The sequence below is a fragment of the Mastomys coucha genome, unplaced genomic scaffold, assembly GCF_008632895.1.
Source record: "Mastomys coucha isolate ucsf_1 unplaced genomic scaffold, UCSF_Mcou_1 pScaffold13, whole genome shotgun sequence".
Lineage (NCBI taxonomy): Eukaryota > Metazoa > Chordata > Mammalia > Rodentia > Muridae > Mastomys > Mastomys coucha.
Genome location: NW_022196895.1, coordinates 25725249 through 25735922, shown reverse-complemented (window position 1 = coordinate 25735922; position 10674 = coordinate 25725249).

Sequence of the window (10674 nt, the reverse complement as noted above, 5' to 3'; positions counted from 1 at the left end):
AACTTTGGTGGTAACTGTAGACTTGTTAACTAAACTAAAAGCATGTTGAAACTCTGGAAGAAAGTTTATGTTTAAGCACTGTACTTCTAGAGTATTTTATCTAACAACCTTCCTCTGCGACAGTTTTCTTGTGGATCAGCTAGGGAGAACGCCAATGAGGCTACCAATGAGAGCAGTGTTTAGAAGCCTTTGCCATTCTAGAGACCACTGTGCCTTAGAGTGTCTGAGTTTTGACACTTGGCATTGATTTTCCTGTTTTATTGACTTTGTGGCTAGACTGTCTGGTTGGTAACATCATGGGGCAAGGCAGAAGCCCCAGACTCTCATTCTATTCTCAGTTTTATCTGAAAAGTGAAGTTTATAATTTTGTGTCAATTTTTGTCCGAATTAGGTCAGGAGAATTAACTCCATTAATTCTCCTTTCCATTCTCCCATTCTTCCTCCAAACAATTCTTGCTCTTTTCCTCCAAACACATGACTTTTTTCTTTTTTAAATTCATGTCCTCTTTTTTAATTAATTGTCATATATATGTATATATATGTAAGTCATATATATATATATATATATATATATATAACTTACAGTCTGCAATTCAACTAACCCAACAATGGCCAGCTGTGAATGGGAAGCCCAAAAATCTAGTAGTTGCTCAATCTCATGAGTCTAGGCCTGAGGCTTGCAAAGTTTTCAACTGGAAAATACAATTAATTAAAATGTTAATGTCATTAAAAGCAATCATTCTCTTCCACTTAGATGGAAAGCTTATGCCACGAAAGAGTATGTCTATCTCTTCTTACTCATATTGTTCTTTCTCTATTCCTTCTTCCCCATAGCCTTTGCCTTCCTCTAGTGTAGCAGATCTTTTGTCCCTAAATGGCAGTCATGCAGAAGGTGTAAGTCCTCTGTAGTTAGAGCTACCCATGGGCATATGGCACCTGCCAATTGCCTTCCTGTTTCTCTGCTACTCTGTTCAATAGAGGCTCACTTTCTCCCTCAGCTCAATGACCTAATTACCTTCAGCCACACTGTCGTGAGTATAGCACTGTTGCAGTTTGTGTGCCCTTGGGATGCATTGTACTCCCCATTCTTGTATACCACCACCCACCATTCAAGATGCTATGCAAATACAGACTAACTGAACAAAGCTTTCTCTTTACCTTGCCTCTCTTGAGGTTTCTTTTGTTAGGAACTGCAGAGTAATTAGAAAGGGTCAACTTTCCAGTCCGTGCTGTTTTGTCTCCCCTAGTATATTTTAAGAGGCTTTGGGGATAGATTCCATTTATGCCTAATAACGTAAGCTTGCTGCCCTGTGTCATGATGTTATTGTTTAATTTGTTAGCACTGTTATTTTTCCTTAATTGAAATCTTTGCCTTTCTTCCTCCTTCGTACTCCCTCTCCCATTGTATATCTGTGGCTGATGATAATGTCTCCTTTCACACACACACAAAAATTATTTATTGAAATGAGCTCTTGTAAGTTTTTACTATCCACATATATTGTCTTCATAGTTACTCCTTGGAGTCATATTAAGTTAATGGAATTTCAAAATTAACACTATGGATAAATAGCTAGTTATCTAAAGTCAAATTAGTGTATATAGCGAATTCCACTTTATAATCAGTTGTGTTTCTGCTGTGAGATTTAGCATAGTGTTTAACGGTGGTGAATAAAAGAAGCTCAATGATTATAAGAGAACAATTGGCTTCATTTTTTCCCAAAATGGGTGGAAATCTACAAGATTGTACCAAAGAGTTATTTTCAAGGCACCTAGGCCAAAGCACTATAAATTTACCTCCTACTTGTGACAGAAAAATGATTAAACTAATGAGAATCATAAATTATCTCTGAAAATAAATGCTTAATGTTTATCTGTACAGTGAGATAAATAATATAAACTTGTTCAGATTGTCAGGCAATGTCATCACAATAGACTTGTCTGCTTGAATCACAGAAGACCTAACACACATTAGTCATATAAATATGTAACAGTTAATTATCGTTTATTTGGAATAAAATTATTGACTTAAACATAAATTCACATGTTACATGTAAGTTTATCAACAGTAGACTAAGATTAAAATTAGTAAGAGTTAAATCTATGAAGCTTTGATCACAATAGATATGTTTATAATATCTGAGGTAACTAACTGTATAAGAATTTAAACTTGAAGTTCCATCATTTTTATTTCTAAAATTTCATAGTATCTTCAGTTATTCTTTGAGGATTTTATACGATATATTTTGATGGTATGTTTCCCTTTCTAAACTCTTTCTAGAAGCTTCTCTCAAGTTCTTGATATTTCTCGTTTTTTTAAAAGAAAAGAAAACAATGAACTTTCAAGTCCAGTTTGTTTTGGGTGATTACTCCTGGGTGAGGGAAATTTTTTGGAGTGTGGTTAAAATGTCTATCCTAATCTCATTGACGAAAACTAATCATCTGTCACCTGACAGCAGTCAAAGGCCAAGTGTTCCTTATCTAGGTATAGAACTTTGTGCCAGGTCCCCATGCTTAGACTTTTATAAGTTGAGCTTATTCAGGTCCTATCATGGTCTCAAAGTCTCTCTGAATTCATGTAATGCATCCGCCTTTCTGTGTCTAGACCCAAAGTCTTATTCTCTGCATAATCCCATCATTCTCATAAATCTAATACAACTATTTTGACTTGCATATATTTATCTGAGCCATTCTTAACCTGGACATCAGAAGAAGGGTGAAGAGAAAGGGGTGTGGAAGCCTTTCTCTGTGGTATAATTGATATTTCCTGAGGTTTCATGTCATAGAGCTGCTCAGACAGAAATCAAAGGAGTACACATTGCCTACATGAGAAACAAGAAGACCTATAAGAACTCTGTGTATGACTTGAATTCATTTAAAGAAAATGAAATTTAAAAAGGTAGAAATATCCAAATGGAACCTTAGAATGCATAAAGCAACTTTCAGATGAACATTTTTTGTCATATTAAACATTGATAGTGTTATACAATCATCATTACTACCCATTTATACTCATTATATGTTCTTGACTCTGATCTTATTATTTTAGAAACACTTTAAACTTCTTTTTTTGTTGTTGTTTGCTTTTTTTGTTGTTGATTTGTTTTTTTGTTTTTTTGTTTTGTTTTTGTTTTTTTGAGACAGGTTTTCTTTGTATAGCCCTGGTTGTCCTGGAACTCACTCTGTAGACCAGGCTGGCCTTGAACTCAGAAATCTGCCTGCCTCTGCCTCCCAAGTGCTGGGATTAAAGGCGTGCGCCACCACTGTCCGGCTCTATTTAAACTTCTTTATGTTCAAATGAATTTCCTTATTTTAGCCTGTTTTAGGTAGCTTGTGTAAGTGGGGCCAGACAATATGTGCCATTTAGAGTATATCTCATATGCTTTCAAAATTAGTTTGTTTGTTATCACCTAACAATCTTTAGTTGATATTTAAGATGGAATAATAATTTGCCCTATAGATATATTGTACTTTGTATATCCATGCTTCAGTTATGAATTCTTTGGTTGATTCTTTTTGGCTATTGTTAGCAAGGATGCTTAGAAGTTATGTAAGTGTTTGACCAAATCTCTCCTTTTCAAATATTTTGAGTGTATACCAGGAAGTAGGATGTTTCGGATAACGAGGTAATCTGTTTTATCTTTTAGTACACAAGAGTTCTAAATTCTGTACCTTTTGAAAAAAAAAAAAAACCTGCTGATTACTTCTTTGTTAACACATTGTAATTAATATGGAGTATAATGGCATAGCTTTTAAATTTGAACTTGGAAAAACTTGATGGAAATTTCATTTGGTTAAAAAAACTGCATTAAAAGGAAATTTTATGAATAAAAAAAATAAAAATAGAAAGATATAACTGCTCTGAGGTACAGCAAATGAAAAAGTTGACTGTAGATAAATGGGAGAACATAGTCAGAGGCAGGGACATCTGGGTGAGCCTAGAGTAAACATCATCCCGAGCCTTGTGAAAAAAGGGAGAGGGGAAAAACCAAACCAAGAGGCCAGAGGGGTAAGAATAGAAAAATGTCCAGGTCACCAAAATAGTTGGATTATGTAGGGAAGGGAAGAGAAGGGAAGGGAAGACCAGCCCCTGGACTAGAAAATTTAGCATAGAGGGTGAGAGTATGCCTGCCAAAAGAGCCCTGTAACAAGTAGGGACTGAGGGATGCAGAGAGAATCTGATTGCCAGCTCAGCTTTGGTGCATTAAATAGGTACTTCAGCCATTTGTCTTGGGTATAGTAGTAAAGTTATAGCAGAATATTCAAAAACATCTAAAATTTGTATAATTTGTCTTATCTTTGGCTCCAAGTCCTACTCACAGGAGGTGTTTCTTGTGGGGAAAACAACATAGCTGGGTGTTCACACAGTTACACCGTGGCTCTGCTTTGATGCTACAAGTCTCTGATACCTGTCTTGGGTTACATATTATACAACGGAGCACATTCCAAGTTGTGACCTTAGCTCACTGTGATGATGACTGCTATAGGGATGGTATGTCTCCTCAGGTGACCTAGTGGAGTTAAGGAGGAGGAATGAATAAATCCAGAGGTTATGTGACCCTCAAATCTAGCAAGGTATCATCACTAGGCTATGACTTTAGTATCCTAGCTAATCAAACTAAGTCTCCAAACTGATGCTGACTAATTTTCATACACAAGAGTCCTTGCTAAATCCAACTTTCAGGACATGTTATTCTTTCTTACCAGTGATGTGGTCACTACTTTCCTTGTTGTTTATTCATAGATATATAAATCTATCTATCTATCTATCTATCTATCTATCTATCTATCTATCTATCTATCTATAGCATCTGTCTCTAAAGGAAATGCAAAGATGTATGCTGTCTGGGCACTGATGGAACTCATGGTTTCTGAAAGCAAACAATTAAATTGAACAGGACAATATAAAACCATAGAACTAGGAGATAAAATAATATGCTAAGAAGGATCTGTGCCACAGGACTTTGGATGAAACTGTTTCCAGGTACAGGCATGTCTTTCTTCATACATGTGGCAGACTGTTGGAAGGTGGACCAACTGCAAATAGTCATATTATGTCATCTGCTTTAGCCCCTGACTTACAGAACATGGGTGAGAAGTAATCCTAATCCAGGGATGCATGACCTAATTAATTCTAAATATGAGCAAATGCCTGGTCTAATGTTTACTGAGAAACCTCTGTAACATGGAAAAAATAACACCTGACACATGATACAAAAATAGGAAGTATAATTAATATGGTATACATTGATTTATAAGGTTCCTCCGTTCTGATTGAAATGTAAACAGCATTACATATTCACTTACATGTAACATAAGGTGAGTTATATTTCCAACAATTCATCCCCCTTTGCTGTCTCTTTAATATTCCCATTTTAAAAACATGAAACTGATTTCCTATGAAAAAGTTTACTCTGTAAAGAAATTTAGCTTTATTAATACCTTAAGACTTATTTTACTCTCTGTATTATTGTTGCCTTTAATGACATTCTATGAATAGTGGCACATGGTATGTGTCTACTTTTAGTGATATCACATGATTTTATCTGTAAGAGTTTCCTGTCAGATAAATAATCAGAAAAGGGACTATTTAGATAACAGGATATACATTTCCACATCTTGATGGATATAACAAATTATTCTTCAAGTTGACTTTACCAATTTGTAAGCAAAAAGTAAAGAATTTATAGGAGCTATGGTTTTCCTACATACTTCTCAAACTGTGTATTAACTGTGCATTAACTATTTCTGTGTCTTTTCAATGTGGTCTTAAAATGATGTTTTCTGGATTGGTTTTAACTTTTATCCCTTTAATTTTATTCTGAGCTTCATTAACAATAGTATTTGTGTAAACCTAATATGTGCACATCTACCCAGGGCCTTCAATATGTGAACTTTTGGACTAGAATGGGCTTTTCCAAATTCACAAAAATGATTCTGCTGAGTATCTGATAATCAATATTTCTCAACATCAAAAATACATTTGAAAACATTGTTTTGACACCCACCTTTACAGAAAGCACCTGAGGGGCTCAAAATGATGATTAAAAATTCAGGAATAATATGGGCTTCATTTCAAGTGTTGAGAGAGAGAGAAGGGGGGAGAGAGAAAGAGGGGGAGAGAAGAAGAGGAGGAGGAGGAGGAAGAGGAGGAGAAAGAAAAGAGGAAGAGGAAGAATAACAATATCATCCAACCAGACCTCCCAGAGCTCCCAGGAACCAAGCCATCAACAAAGGAGTACACATGGCTCCAGCTGCATGTGTAACAGAGGATGGCCTTGTCATGCATCAATGGGAGGAGAAGTCCTTGGTCCTATGAAGGCTCAATAGATGCCCCATTGTAGGGGAATTGAGGGAGGGGAGGTGGGAGTGAGTGGGTGGGTGGAGAAACACCCTCATACAAACACAGGAAGGGAGGATGGGATAGGAGGTTTCCAGGAAGGGGGTAACCGAGAAAGGGAAATAACATTTGAAATGTAAATAAAGAAAATATCAAAGAAAAAGAAAAAAAAAGAAAACAGAAAAAGAAAGAAGCTCTTGTGACACATGTCATTAGAATCCCTGAGCAACTCAACCCAGGCCTTCACTATCTTACTCTCTCTTCATTGCCTGGAATTATCTTATTTATCAGTTTGTGTTTTCCTATTAGGATACAGTTATGGCAAGAATTGCACTTCATTTTTTTCTAAATGTATAATTATCTTCTTCAATATCATTTATTGAATAATCAATCATTTCTCCATATAGTAGAAATGCTATATTTTCATCTGTGTAATTTCCTTGAATTCCTGAGGCAATTTCTTAATTTATGCCTCTTTCCAGGCAGTTAGATACATATTCTGAGCTATAAGTCCATTTTTCAAGTTACTGCAATTTTACTCTCATTCACTACCTGATGGAGTATGGCTTCCCTCATAATTCCTTAAGAGCATCTATGACAAATCATTTGTACCATTAAATAAATTTTTAATGATCAATATGCAATACACAAAGCAATAATAGAGAAAATGAGAGTCCAAAATGAAAAATCTGTACTTTAAAAATTAAAAAAAATAGATGTTATCATTATGTAAAGTTAAACCTCTACTTGCCAAATTATAGAGAGAAAATGTTGAGTAATGTATAAAGTAATGTTTATTTATCAAAGGAGAAAAATCAGAAATATCATAAGAATGCAAAGCAGAGTAATCATTAAACATAAAGATGACTTGTGTAGAATGAAATTATTCATTTGGCCAATACAGTTAGCTAGAAATTTATAGAGCTTATTAGATAATAATGATTAAGAAAGCCCCGTTTCCTCACAGTGTTGAATTTTTAGTGAATCCTGTCTAGAAAGAAAGGAAATGAAAGGATTTTCCTACTCATATTACCCTTCCTGATACCATTATTTTTCTTTATTTGAAACAACTCCTAGACGACAGTTCCCCTGTTTACCTAAGACAAATTCTGACATGAACTCCAAGCATGTATTCTACATTATTGATATAAAGTGAATTGTTTTATCCTCAAATTCAGTTGAAAGAAGAAAATTAGAAAGAAAGAAAGAAAGAAAGAAAGAAAGAAAGGAAGGAAGGAAGAAAGAAAGAAAGGAAGGAGGGAAGAAGGAAGGAAGGGAGGAAGGAAGGAAGGAAGAAAGAAAAAGTAAAGTGTGTTAACCAATCTGCTAGCTTCCTTTCTCAGTTGTCTGAAAACTTCAGTACAATACCAGTCTCTGAGTTCATTTCTCACCACTCTTGGAATATAGGCTGGCCTCAGACTATGGCATCCATCCATTTTCTCTTCCATGACTCCATCATATTTTATCACATTTGTATTCTGGAATTTCCACCTTGTTTCTCCTCTTTCAGACTAATACAGAGAGCATTGGGGAGACCCTACTGACTGCTCCAGGTTTCTTTGTTCCTACAGTGATCTCCTTACCTTCCTTGTGGTTCTGAGAAAACCTCACTAACAAGTGATTTCTTTGCTGTCCTACCATTCTCTTAACTGTTCTGCTCCTCTTTGAGTCTTCTTTTCTTTCTGATTCCTTCACAGTGGGTTACAAGCCACTTCACTTTTTTTTTTTTTTTTTTGCAAGCCAGATTCCAAATAATTAGCAAGCTATTGAGTAAGATATGTTCTACAATCCCTGAGGTATAAAAGAAAGCTTGATCTTTCCATCTTCTGAGATCTTCTTCAATTTCCTTCTTCAGAGACTTAAAGTTCTTGTCAAACAGATCTTTTACATGCTTAGTTAGAGTTGCACCAAGGTATTTCATAATATTTGTGACTATTGTGAAGGGTGTTGTTTCCCTAATTTCTTTCTCCGCCTGTTTATCCTTTGTGTAGAGTAAGGCCTCTGATTTGCTTGAGTTAATTTTATATCCAGCTACTTTGCTGAAGTTCATGCTCGTGAATTGGCAGGATTAATATAGTAAAAAATGACTATCTTACGGAAGGCAATCTACAGATTCAATGCAATCCCCATAAAAGAAAGCTTGTTAGCTCTCCTGAACATGAGTAATAGTGAAGAAAAAAACTTGTTTCTTTGAAAACGTGAATCTTTTTATTTACCTCAACTGGAATGTATCAAAGCTTTAAAGAATAAATACATTTTATTATTGTAATTTCAGTTATAGAAATTGTTCTAAGGAAATCACATGCTTTAATACAAAATTTTTTAGAGTTTTTATATTTTTGTAATGGTATTTACAATAACAACAACACTGATGGGTAAATAACTGAAACTTAATCAAAAGCAAAAATATTAAAACACTCACACAAAAAAAAACTTGTAATAACTGACTGGTAAAGAATATTTTCTGCATGAAAGATGCCTGCAATATACAAATATTGTATAACTACACTATAATTGTAAAGTATAGAATTTTAAATTTTAGAAAAATATTTATATATGTGTTTAATTTGTATTTATTATTTTTATATTGTCTATATTTTCTTACTTGAAAAGGAATGTGAATTTTTCTGTACTTAAAAATTGTCATTTGCTTTTGAAAAAAATCTGACAAACATTTAAGTTGGGCTCTCCGTGAGTTGTCTACATCCTCACCTTACCTGCAGCATGCACAACTTTCCCCTGTACATGTGACTGTCTTTGATCTCTCTCCCTTTCTCTCTCCCTCCCTCCCTCCCCACTGCCTCTCTCTGTCTCTGCTGCTACCTGAGTTACTGTCATGTTCCTGTAGCAGTAAAAGGACAGATATGAAACGTTAGTAACAGCAGTTAGGTTTTTGAAATGACTGAAACGGCGCCAAGATTGCCTACAGCATAGACAAGAGATACAGAATCAGCAGAAAGCAATTGGCCATCGTTGGCTTTGTAAAGTTCTCACCTTTATTTGTTTGATCCTGGAGCTCTTAAATATTCTTTCCAAAACAGACGGTGAGCTTCACAAACTTTGAATTCTGGGAAAAGACACCTGAACTTGTCCACATTGGCTTCTCAGTAGTACTAGGCTAGGTGAATGCTATTCCCACAGGAGTAGACTACTATTCATGTAGACTGGAAGATATTATTGTTGGACACCAAATCTGGGTCAACTGAAAGAGCAGTACATGCTTATAAGGGCTGAGTCATCACCCCTAAGACAGATGCCAGGTGGCAAATGTCAAATACCCCAAACACCTGGATGCATCTGGAGAGGCATTACAATGCAGTTACAATGCAGATGTTCTTTCTTCTTTCCTTTCTATACAAACTTCTACCTCCTCCTAACACTTTTTTCTTCTTCACTTGTCTTCATTCTCTCTCATTTCCCACTTCCTTTCTTCATCTCTCCTCTCCTCTTCACATTCTTTAGCCCCTTCATTTCTTTCCTCCTTCACTGTCTTGATAGTATCCCTGTCTCTCATGCTCCGTTTCCCACCTCCCCTCCCCCTTTCATTTCTACTGTTTTCTCTTTCTCCTCTTTATTAACTTTGGTCTCTTTGCTCTCTTTTTCCAATCCTTGCTCCTTAAATAAAAAAAAAAAAAAAACATCTTTTTCTAAAGAGACTCATTCTCTTTAGAAGTTTGTGCAGCTATCTGTGATCTCCTTGGGCACTGATTTCCCACTGCAGGTTTAGTACAGGTCTGGTCGGCCATCTCTCAGGGAAGTTCCTGTTTGTTCTGGTGTCTGAAGAACTAGGAGCAGGTGCCCAGGGTCTCAACGTCTGTCTCAGCATGGGTAATTTATGAGTCCTCAGCCAGACAGAAGGGGAGCAGAGATGCTGCATAGGGGACTCTGCTAATTGGCCCTCTCAGTTCCTGGCAGGCACCTCCAGTGGGAAGCTCCCTAGGCTCCGACTTTTCGACTTTTTATGTCCTCTTCAAGGAGCAGTGAGACAGTGTAGGTCGACAAATTAAAAAAGAAAACAAGTGGGAATCACTCCTGGCTCTAGCAAAAAGCTGTCATTGTTTGCTTAGCCCAGCTGTGATAGCTGCTGTGTAAATGGAACCATAGCTTGTTTTTGTCAGAGAAGCTGGAATAGAGAGGAAGCATTTCTTCCCACGGATAGATGAGGGGGCTAAGTCACTAAGCCAGACTCTGGTGCATCGGGTCCCTGAGTAGTGAAACATGGGGCAGTCCAGAAGGAGATATTGTATGGCTACAGTACACACCTTGGTTGTCAATCTGGGGTTCCATACAAGTAGTCAGAGATCAGGATAGTCAAGTTAATGAAGGACTTTGTGGCC